The following is a 12,488-nucleotide window of genomic DNA, read 5'->3' on the forward strand; positions in this document are numbered from 1 at the left end:
GGAATGGAATGGAATGTTAGAATTTTAAGTTGAATCCAATCAATCAAAAAGTAAATATAGTTTTTACAGTGTTGCATCATAAAATTGTTCAAAAATAATTTCTTTTGAAAAACTAAAACAATATTATATGAAAGGTATCAAGAGTATTTATAACTTTTTATCGAATTTTTTTATTTCTCTCTTCATCCCATATCTATTAATGTCAAGAGCATATTTTCGTTAAAATATCAAAACAAATGATGATTTTATCACCAAAAATATTTGTATATATTATTTACTGCCGAACAGCGTTAAAAAACTAGGTTACTTTTCATTGATTCCTATAAAATTATAAGGACGTTTAGTTAAAGAATTTTTATATTATTTTTATGCCATATCAAAATGAGAGATACTTATATTATTCGCCTATAATATAGATTTGATAACTCGATTGCTTTCTATAGCAGTTTGCAAGTTTGAAAGTGATATTTTGCAATGATAATTATTTTTTAAATCAACAGCGTGCAAAATCCAGAATTCACCCAAGTACGTTATTTTTTTTATTTTCTAGTTTACTCGATTTCTATAAAATCTTATCTTTGTATCATTTTTATACTACCTCGCCCTTTTTATTCACGGTCAGTTACGAAGGGGTTGTGTTAAAAACGTTGGCTCTTTTGTTCTGGGTTCGATACTCAACCGTGAAAAAGTGAATATTTTAAATATTCTTAATAATCTCTTGCCTGGATCTAACCACTGCCATAAAGATTAACAGTTGCTGTTTCCTTACAGGATCTATTATTTATCGCATAAGAGATGTCATCTTAGAATTCCTTCTTTTAAGTATCATTTTTAGAGAGCATATAAAGCAGACTTCGAGATGTATTTCTCATTTAACACGCTTAACCCATTTTCATTAACAATATATTTTTTTATTGGACAACCAATAGATGTCTCTAGTGAAATTCTAGTGATTCAATTTTTCATTAAAAAACCTTTCATTACACCTAAAATTATTTTAAGTTTCAGATTCGGTACAGATGAAATGACTGATCATATTTTTAAATTTAGTTTTACTCGGTGAAAACCACTTTTTCTTAAAATCTTTTGTGACAAGTGTTTTCAAGTGTATAATTTTCACATATACAATAGATATTAGCGCAAACTGACTGCCGAATCAATTATTGAAATAAATTAAATCAGTTCTATGCCGAAAGACGCAACGCAGGATGTATTGGGGAACAAGGTAAAAGGAATCCGTAATATTGAAGAAAAATTCCGGTTTGAAGTAGTTCAACAGAAATTCCAGATAACTTAAAAAGGCGCGTTGGTGATCGTCGAGTTGTTCCCAATAATGTACTCGAAGAAGAAAATACCACAATGAGACTAGAGTAAGTAGGTCTAGTATAAAGTATAATGAATTAAATATTATCAAGGGTGAAGGTTACACCGAGTCAATCCATGCAAGTGCGTAACGGGGTTAGGGAACAAAAAGGCTTCAATAACAAGTGTTAATCACAATCACGTATTGGAACAGTGTTATAAAATAAAAAGTAATTTCAATGCTTTAAAAGCAAATATCTAGATTTAACAAGTATTTTTGCAAAGAACATTACGACATAATGACATCCAACATCATGATGTTATTGTTTATTATTCCGCTATAAATACTTCTGACGTTGATAATTTTAATTTTAACTGAACAACATAAGATAATAAACTAAAGTAAGTGACAAAACAGTAATGAAATCATAAAAGACTTTGCCTTGGGTATGCAAAGAATCTAGAGCAAAACAGATTTCATTATTTACACATATTTTGACGTATGATCAATATAATTTATATTAATTTATTTTCAAAATGAAATATTATTCAACGTTATTTAGGCAAGGTTAAGTCCAAAGAATTAATTCATTAATCTTCTTCTTCTTGGCATAGGCCTTGTGGCCTGTTTTTAAGAGGGATTATCCTCCTGCGATGTCGATCCACCTCTTTAGTGGTCTGCCAGGAATCGTCTACCATGGAGTTGGCCGTTCCTCACATGCGCATACCATTGTCTCCTTTCATTTTTTAATCCATTTTTTTAATCCTCAACCATGTGTCCCAGTAAATTACAAACAAGGGATTAACCCAGAATACTATTAATTTATTTTTATAATATTTATTAGTTGCCTAAGAAAATTCTCCTTGCTTTTCATGTACAAAGATTTATAGCATATGCAGTATATGTATGTTTTATATATATATATATATATATATATATATATATATATATATATATATATATATACAATATATTATGAATGTTAGTGAATGTGTATAGTAAATAATATATGGATAAGATTGATCCCTAAAAACAATTTAATAGATACAATGGATTCAATATCTTATATCAATTAAGATTTGTCACATAGTTAATTTATTTGTATTATTCGTCTTGTCATGTTTTCTAAATAAGATACTACTAAATCAGATTGATCTTAATGCTCTATTGCCTCACCAATTTTTATCAAATCCAAACTGTCTCCAATTTTAATATTTCTATTTCGAAAATTGGACATATCATATCCACATTTTTTAAAACGGAAGAGATATTCTCAAAATGACCCGTAACAATTTGGGACAATGCATAATTTTTTTTGTATGAAAACCAAACAATTTTATATTTTTAGGTATTAATGTTTAAATTCAAACACAGATTTTTTGAGTCTACAAGGTCGTATTTTAATGTTTAAAATCATAATATTGGTCCCGTTTAAATTTTCACATTAGTTCGAAAATGCCAAAACTAGGCGAAACAATTGTAACAATATTAATTTTTATGTGTAATATAACTGTAATTTTTATTATAACCTAGTTGACTCAAAAAAAATTGTTTTTGATTTAACGATTAATACATAAATTAAAATGGAGTTCTACAAATTACACGCCAAATCAGAATTCAATTTTTATATATTTGGCAAGAATTTTTTTGTAATATTTCCCAGTTCAGTTTCTATGTATCGACTGTTTCAACTATTTAACAAAACTACGGAGAAATCGATTACACTTCGATGATGTTTTTTTTAATAAGTATCTTCTTAAGCTCTAGCATCTGCCTATTTATTATCAAATATTCCTTTGTGTCCTCTTATCCAACCAAGCTGTACGTACCCAAAATGTTATGATTATAATTAGTCAAAAATGTTTTTAATGAAAGCATTTTTAAAATCGTGAAATGCACCGTGAAAGTCCATATCAATATAAACTCATACACTATAAATTTATTTGGAGTTTATTAACTGGATTTCTGATACATCAATCCATTATTTTTTCAACGTAGGTAAATATCGTATGAGAATTAATTAATATTCATGTCTCTTTATATTCGCTATAATTTTTTATTTTTATCAACTGTATAATAGTATGATTGATTACATTTCTTAAGTGCGATAGTAAAATTATTCCAAGTAAAGCGTTTCAGCCGGTATTTTCCGGTTTTATATTTCGGCGATTCTTGTTTTTACTTCTACTGTTTCAGTAAATATTTTTGTAATAATACACAATTTAAGATGTTTTATGCACTGAAAAAGATAAAATTATATTATTAAATGATTCATTAAATATACTCATAAAAAATTAAACTTATGGTATAATTTTTCAATAAATAAATCAGCTCTATACATAATACCAAATCTATTAGTATCTATCAGTTTCACATTATGAAAAATTCAATTGATATAAAAAATAAATCCATCATAATATACATATCTATATGACTGATAAAAAAATAGAAAAATCTTCTACCCTTTCCTGATCCTTCCAAGTTGCTAGGGCATACAATCAAATTCAATTTTGATTTTAAATATGGTGTATGATGTTGAATTGAAATAATTTGAATTCTGGAATGCCCATGTCAATAGAAGGATAGAAAATAGACTGTCTCGAATTTCTCTTTAAGAGAACACAGACGGTAGAAGACTACCTGGAAGACCTTCACAGCGAGGGGATGACAGCTGGATTCCCAGATCACAAGACACGGATAACGAAACAAACAGATTCGAGGATCTATAAGAAGGAAAAGGAGGAATATTAAGAATCATTTTTACATTGTACGAATTTGTTATTTGTTTTTGTTGTAAACGTTCGAACGTATTTAACCACGTCAAACTCTTAGTCTTAAGTATGACACTATTCATTGATATGGTAACAAAGAGTACATGAAATATTTGTTTTTATTGTATTGTGAATAAATTATCTCATTAATATTACTGTTTACAAAACTAATCACTAATCACATCACTAGCCCTTGCAATTTTCTTGAAGCATGTCAATCAAATGTTGACATTGAAAAAGTTTTATTGCTACTATTCAAACCATATTATTCAAAGAATGTATCGTAGTCGTACAGGAGAAAGTGACCAACTAACAAAACGTCAAATGTTCAGCAGGGCCATTTAAGTCACTTTTGCTTATCAAGAAAATAAACATCAATCCAGGTGGTCATTTTTAACAAGTCAATATATAATACTTCCAAGTTAAAAATCCTTTGGGATTTTTTTCAGGGCAATTCCAAATTTTCCATTTTTTTCCAAATTCCAAATTTAATTCTGCTTTAGTCCGCTATAATTTTAATTTTACTCAAATATTCCTTGACAAAATAAGATAGACATTTGAATAGAATTGAGGGAAATAAGATAAAATGAAATGACGTACATAGTGTACCTAATGGCACTGATAGCTCACTATCTTAGCTCAATAGTGGGATGTTAACTAATCTCCTTTTTACATCAATATGTATCACGATTAAGACACGATTACAAAAAAAATGTGCGTGCAGCATCGCACCTGTTACAGAAGTGAAGCTTCTTAAATATAAAGAATTGAAGAGATTAAAAAAAAAGAGTGAGGAAAGAACAGTAAACAAATTTATGAGGCGAATGTTAGTGGGAAAAGAAGCAGAGGAAGACCGAGAAAAACATGATCAGGTATGCCAAATACTTGAAAGTGGCCAGGTTAGGAGTCGTCACAATCTGCGAGTATGTATGAGGAGATGCATGAACGTGGAAGAGGCGAAGAAAGTTTGCAAGGACAGAGTGGTGTGGCGCTCTATTCTCTCTGCCAACCCCTGCGGAGAAGCGGCGTGATGGTTAGTTAGTTAGTTAGTTAGAGAGATTCGATAGAAGAGAGAGAGAGAAATAATCTCAAATGAAATACAACTATACAAAATTTGCATTGTTTGTAATTTCAATATTTACACTGTCATTGATTGCTGCTTCAATTGACAATACTGATAATAATGATGATAACTAAAATATGAGATATATGTCCACGATTAGATATTTTTGAGATAACGAGGAAAAAATGCATCCATTTAAGTACCGGAATTCGTTATTGCTTTGTTGGGTTTGTCAATACACAATGATACATATTACTTACACAACGCGTGGTACCTCACTGTTCATATGTAGCAGCCGATATGTACATCTATAACGCGCGCATGCGCGACTCATTTTATTATATTGCTTTGTGTCGTTGTGTCACTTCCTTTTGCTCTACTGCGTCGGAATGTATAGCTCTCTTTCTCCTACGTTGTATCTCTCTTCTCTCTCATGGAATGAAATGTGTCTACTGATCGTGACGTTAAACAAAAGTAACAGAATAAAAAAAAAATGAAGTCCAGTAACAGGTCTCCTCTCCATTGATGGTTTAAAACCGTCGATTTAAAAATTTTACTAAAAACTTAAGACTTACAACCTGAGGACGAGGAGAGCTGACCCTAATAGTCTACAAAGACATAAGTTAGCATGGAGCCAGGAAGAAGAAGATGTTCTACTTTGTCATTCTGTTTGCAAGCTCTAGCTGAGAGAAAATATTTAAAAAAATGAACATTTGTTCAACAAAATAAATTAACTTTATAAAATTAAACAACTTTGTTTTAACCACATTTTTTTTATTAATGTTTAAGAATTTAATAAACCCTGATGATGACAAGGTTCTTGTCGAAATCGGTAGGTTAAAGTGTACTTATAATAAAAAAGTGGTTAAAACAAAGTTGTTTCATTTTATAAAGTTTATTAAATGTGCCACAAAGTATCTGCGAAAAACAATCAAGAAACTTGTAAATAATGCCACTTATAGAGTTTTATTTTATTAAAACTACAGTTGTTTTCATCAACGTGTAATAATAAATCTTAAGTTTTCGAAACTAGTCGTGTGTAATGATATAAAACTGTAATAAATAATAATAAATAAATGGTATTATACAAGTTAACCCCGAATCAATAAATAATATGAGAAATAGGATATTAATTGCAGACTCTTTTCTGAATTAAAGGCCTTTTTTTTCAGTGTTAGTAGAATACGAGTTTAGTTAAATGTGGAGGCTGACCGGAGCATTTCGTCTTAACAAAACGTCGTAACATTGCTCGCGGCGAGCATCAGCGAGCATCCGAAACTATGGATGGAGCGCTCGGCTCGTTGTACTGACTGCCTGAATGCTCGCATCGTAACAAGTTACGTTACGACGAAATGCTCCGGTCAGTCTTCACCCTAATACGCAGTACTGTTATGTGATTGGTGAAATGGCATTGTAGCTCTCAAATCATTCCCACAGTCAATAGGAAGAGTGGAGTTATTTTTCACTTGTCAATTCACTGACAAGACCAGCCAATCAATTCCCCGTTTGGTTTGTTGTATGTCAGTAACCACACTTAAAACAAAATAAGGGCTGTCACAAAACTCTATTATTGCATAAAATATATACATACTTATGTGAAAAACAAAAAACAAAAAAAATAATACCAATACTTATGTGAATACTTAACTTACCTAACTTCGTGCATAACTCTGTGACGCGACAAATTGAGTTTTTAAGGAAATAACCCAATTATCAGAAAAATTGCGTCAATCATTCATAAAAGGATGCGTCTTTCGGTCTTTTTTCTCCTCCCAAGGTAATGAACGATATTCCAAACTAACGGATGAAAGGAGCTGAGTACAAAAAAAAACATCATTAAAAAAAAATTATCCATCTTTGATTTCATCGTTAGGTATTTACATATACTTATATTTAATTCAACATAAGAGTTAGTTATTTTAAAAATAAATTACACACACACACGCACACACACACACACATATATATATATATATATATATATATATATATATATATATATATATATATATATATATATATATACATATATATATATATGTATATATATATATATATATATACATATATACATATATATATATACATATATATATATATATATATATATATATATATATATATATATATATATATATATATATATATATATATATATATATAATATATATATATATATATATATATATATATATATATATATATATATATATATATATATATATATATATATATATATATATATAAATTAAAATTTGGAGATAGAAGCGTGTATAAAAACACGCAGCGACACGCAAAATATATCTGGAAGAAGTTTAGCATGTAAATTCTGAGATAGGGTTCATAATGTCGGCTACTTTGATAATTTGCTAAGTTTATCATTTTATAACATATCATCTACTCCAGTAAGTCCTGTACAGTATGCTGTATTAAGCATTGCTCTAGGAGCATCACGCGATGTCAGAGTAAAACTGGACGGTCAGTGTCATTATACATTCTGCGTACAAGAGCGGAAGGATGCAATCAAGAACTATTAAATAATTAACTTCATTCTGAATTCTCGCAAGCATTAATGTTATCTTTAATACCCTGAACTTACTGCAAAAAGTAACCAAATATGTTATATTTGATGAGCATTAATGTTATCTTTAATACCCTTCTAAGTGCAAAAACTAACCAAGTACATCATAGTTGATAATCATTAATGTTATCTTAAATACCTTGAACTAAGTACCAAAATTAACCAAATACATCATAATTGATAATCATTAATGTTATCTTAAATACCTTGAACTAAGTGCCAAAATTAACCAAATACATCATAATTGATAATCATTAATGTTATCTTAAATACCTTGAACTAAGTGCCAACATTAACCAAATACATCATAATTGATAATCATTAATGATATCTTTAATACCTTGAACTTAGTCCCAAAATTAACCAAATGTGTCATGTTTGATGAGAATTAATGTTGTCTTTAATACCCTGAACTAAGTGCAACAACTAACCAAATACATCATAATTGATAATCATTAATTTTATCTTTAATACCTTGAACTTAGTGCCAAAATTAACCAAATATATTATAATTGATGATCATTAATGTTATCTTTAATACCTTGAACTAAGTGCCAAAACTAACGAAATATGTCATAATTAATGAGCATTAATGTTATGTTGAATACCCTGAACTAAGTGCAAAAACTAACCAAATATGTCATAATTGATGAATATGTATAACATTCAAATAAAAATTCATACCCCAGAACGCCAGTGGAATATTACATTTGTATTTGAGTCACCAAATTTTAACCGAGCTTGTAAAAATCACAAAGATTGATCTCACTTAATACGCAGTTATTAAAGATATGTCGTTATTGAAAGCATATTTACTGCAACCTTCATTCTTAAATAATTACTTAGATCATTAACGATTTTTCACTAACTATTGTACTTATCGTTACTAATCAACACTCATCTATTATCATCATTGCTTCCTTTTAACAATAGAAACAAAAACTGAAGTGATGGTCCCACGTTTCGTTACTGAAAAATCCTCGTTGAAGACGATGGGACGTTAAATTGCGCAATTGGCTCCTGAGGCAACCCGCTTCAATCGACGATGCTGCTAGAAAACTCTTTTTTTCCTGAGAATAATGTATTTCAAAAGCAAGAAACTATGAACAAACATATAAACCTCCAAATTTTTAAATCCCTAACCGTATTTTTTCATCTTTGTTGAGAAACATAACATGATTTATTTTAGTAAGATTTCGCATTTTAGAGAAGCCACTTTCTCGCCAAGAACAAAAGTACTCCAGTACACCTGTCGATGATAAAATTCATTGAACCATCCTGATAATTTGCCTTGAAAACGTAATATGTGCGAATTATTTTCGTTAGATCCGTGATTATTTTCAACTGTTAGTTAAGTATAAATGTACTCTTAAGTACTGGATGTCGGTTTGAGTTTAAGCCTGAACAGAGTGATCGCGGCTGAATAACTGTTCGAGGATTAAACCCGTTTTCTTTCACTTTATGATAATTGGTAACTTGCATAATATGCATCATTTTCCACAAGACAGGTTCTCATAACGCCACACTTATCAAGAAATAAAGTTATCCGCGTTAAAATTACGGTTTCTTTTCAAAACATACAAAATGTTTATTCTATGAAATGCTTGATACAAAAACACCCTCCTTCTCTTTTATGTACAGTTATTACTAACTGAAACTCAAACGATTATACTCCACAATAATTATATATTTATATTATTTATCGATTCGGCATTAACTTTGTGGAATGACATGTTGATTATTGAAAAAAAACTAACAATTGTAATGAACCACTAAATGAGTTTAATTTTTATTTTACATGACTAGTTTCGAAAACTTACAGATGTTTTCATATACAGGTGAAAATTAAATCTAACGAGCAAAACCATATAGGTAAGTACCCTTAATATTTTTGCCCGTTAGTTTTAATTTTCACGTGTAGACGAAAACATCTGTAAGTTTTCGAAACTAGTCGTGTATAATAAAAAAAAACTCATTAAGTGGTTTATTAGATGTGTTTTATTTTAAAAAAAATAATTACATAAGTATTTAGGTACTAAAATATGAATATGCAAATTGAGAATGTACATTATATTTTTTTACATATATTTTTTAACAGTATTTTTGTTGTTATTGTTATGTTATCGTATAAAAATAGATTTTGCAGTAAGGAAAAGGAAATATATATTCCAGTGGCAAACTTATACTGTATATATATATATTTTTTAACCATATCCGCTCCCTAGGTGTAGCATATGGAGTCCACAAACTGTCTCCAGGCTTTTCTGTCGGCTGCCAGCTCCCTTGCATCCTACCAAGTCAGATTCGCGTCCCGAAGTTCTGACGAGAACTGCCGACGAATTGTCAGCAGTGATCGTCCTGGGCGGCGCGAACCTGATGCCTTGTAAAAGAGGCAAACTTGATCAAAGCTCTCAGGAGGCATGCAGAGTACATGGCCAAGCCAACTGAATCGCCTTTTCTTGATTCAAGATTTGCTGCGTCCTACGCCTTATCTCTTCATTCCTCACAAAGTCAAACCACCGCACGCCTAAGATTCTCCGCAAACACCTATTCTCAAAGCTTAGTACACGGCTGCTCTGGGCCCTTGTAAGGTGCCATTGGTTTGTTTTTCACCGAGTATAAATTCGATCCCCAGACAGCCTTCATACTGTTAAATGCGGACCCTGCGAGTCCAGATCGCACTCCCAGTTCCTTTAGAAGGCTGCAATTTTCAGTCGCGTACATTCCCAAGTACTTGAAACTCTCGACCCTTTCGATGCGCTGGTTACTCAACATCAAGGGTTGCTGGGCATCTAGGCATGAGCTGTTGCACAACACATGGGTTTTTGCAACATATATATATATATATATATATATATATATATATATATATATATATATATATATATATATATATATATATATATATATATATATATATATATATATATATATATATATATATATATATATATATATATATATATATATATATATATATATATATATATATATATATATATATATATATATATATATATATATATATATATAAATTTATAAATTTTATTTTATTTTATTTTGCCACTGGTTTTGGTACCAGTAGTTGATGATATAGATGTAAGTAATTGCAATTTTACATGATTGTCAGATAAGAAGTTATTGGTTGTCAAACCTGTTGAAATCTTACGTGTCTTAAGTCAAAGCTGGTAGCCTCAGAAAGCTGGTGAAGTATTCAGTTAAAAAACTTGATATATCCATTTAGAGGAATTAAACGTATACGAGGATGCTCTTGAAGTCAACGAGTTCTTTTTTCCGGTTTTAAGTCGAAATATGTACCTAATTTTTATAACCCAATAACTAGGTACAGTAAAAAGGTAATTATTTAACAGATACTGTTGAACGTTTTATTTTTAATATGAAACACAAACTACCTTAAATCTGTGTGCAATTTAAAAAAAAATATCTACCCATTTATTTACTATTTTTATTGTTATTTATTAAATAAAGTAACAAAAATACCACGATTTCATTAATTTACTAGACATTTCTACATTAACATATCGTATACAAGTTACTCTGTGCCACTCCAAAAATAGATTAAACTCTTGTGCTTGGAGAAGGACTAGCAATTTCAATTTTGATTGTTTATTCGGAATTCATAAAATAAGTGTTTATTTTTCTCATAAACTAATTAAAAAATTATTAATCAAGCTTTTCGGTTTAAAAACAAGCGATTCTTTATTATTTACCATGCTTGTTTAAAAGGTTTATATCATTCAAAGCCTTTTATTATCAATTTCCATCTTTAGTGTAAGAATATGGAGGAACAGTTTGTCTTCGGCAGAATAAAAAAGTAGATAATTTTATATGCCGAGTGATTGCTCGATATTCGCTCTTTTGACAAAAAGTCAAGATAAGCCAATGTCAACGAAATAAAGTATGAGGTACCATCCACAAGGAAAAATTTAGAAGGACCGAGATCAGATGAGTAGGGTGGGTGAGGGAGAACAGGCTTGGCTAGTAACTCGCGAGTTGTGTTATCTGAATGGGCTAAAGCTGATGTATCAACAACGCTCCAGCCCGTTCAAGTATCAGAACTCATGATTTTTTGGCTAAACACTCAATCACACTTCTTCAAGAAGCAGCGTGATTAAGTTAGTTGCTTCTTCTTCATGAGCCCTCTGTCCTCCATTGCCCTTAAAGCACGTTTGCTTGCACGTGCAAATATGAATGATCCTATGCTATAAGGACATTTATATATTTTTTTCTTTTTCGATTCGAGCCGTCTGTTATCGACAGTTTAGTGAAATAAAAAGGTTAGGCACGTGCCGAAAGAATGTTATCCAATATAGACAATTTCATTAACAAAGGTGGTATGAAAGCACGTGCAAATATTTATGTTGTAATGTTATATATATATATATATATATATATATATATATATATATATATATATATATATATATGTAATAAAATACCTAGGTACCTGCCTAAACATTTTAATAAGTACTTACAAATAGTACCTACATAAAACAGTTCTACCACCAGATGTCGCATGCGTCTCACTGAATAAAACAAAAGACATCAGATATAAAAAAATACAATATTCTGAACTGTCAGAATCAGATAGATAGAAAAATATTATAAAGATAAATTTAGAATACTCTTTAATTATAAACTTAAATTACAAACCAACACATTGTTTATTTTATTATTACACACCCACTTTACATATTATTTACACCCAATTTACAAAGAAAAATATTACCACGTTATATAAAAATATAT

The sequence above is a fragment of the Brachycentrus maculatus genome, unplaced genomic scaffold (assembly GCF_059751285.1).
Source record: "Brachycentrus maculatus isolate JH-2025_06_01 unplaced genomic scaffold, ASM5975128v1 h1tg000153l, whole genome shotgun sequence".
NCBI lineage: Eukaryota > Metazoa > Arthropoda > Insecta > Trichoptera > Brachycentridae > Brachycentrus > Brachycentrus maculatus.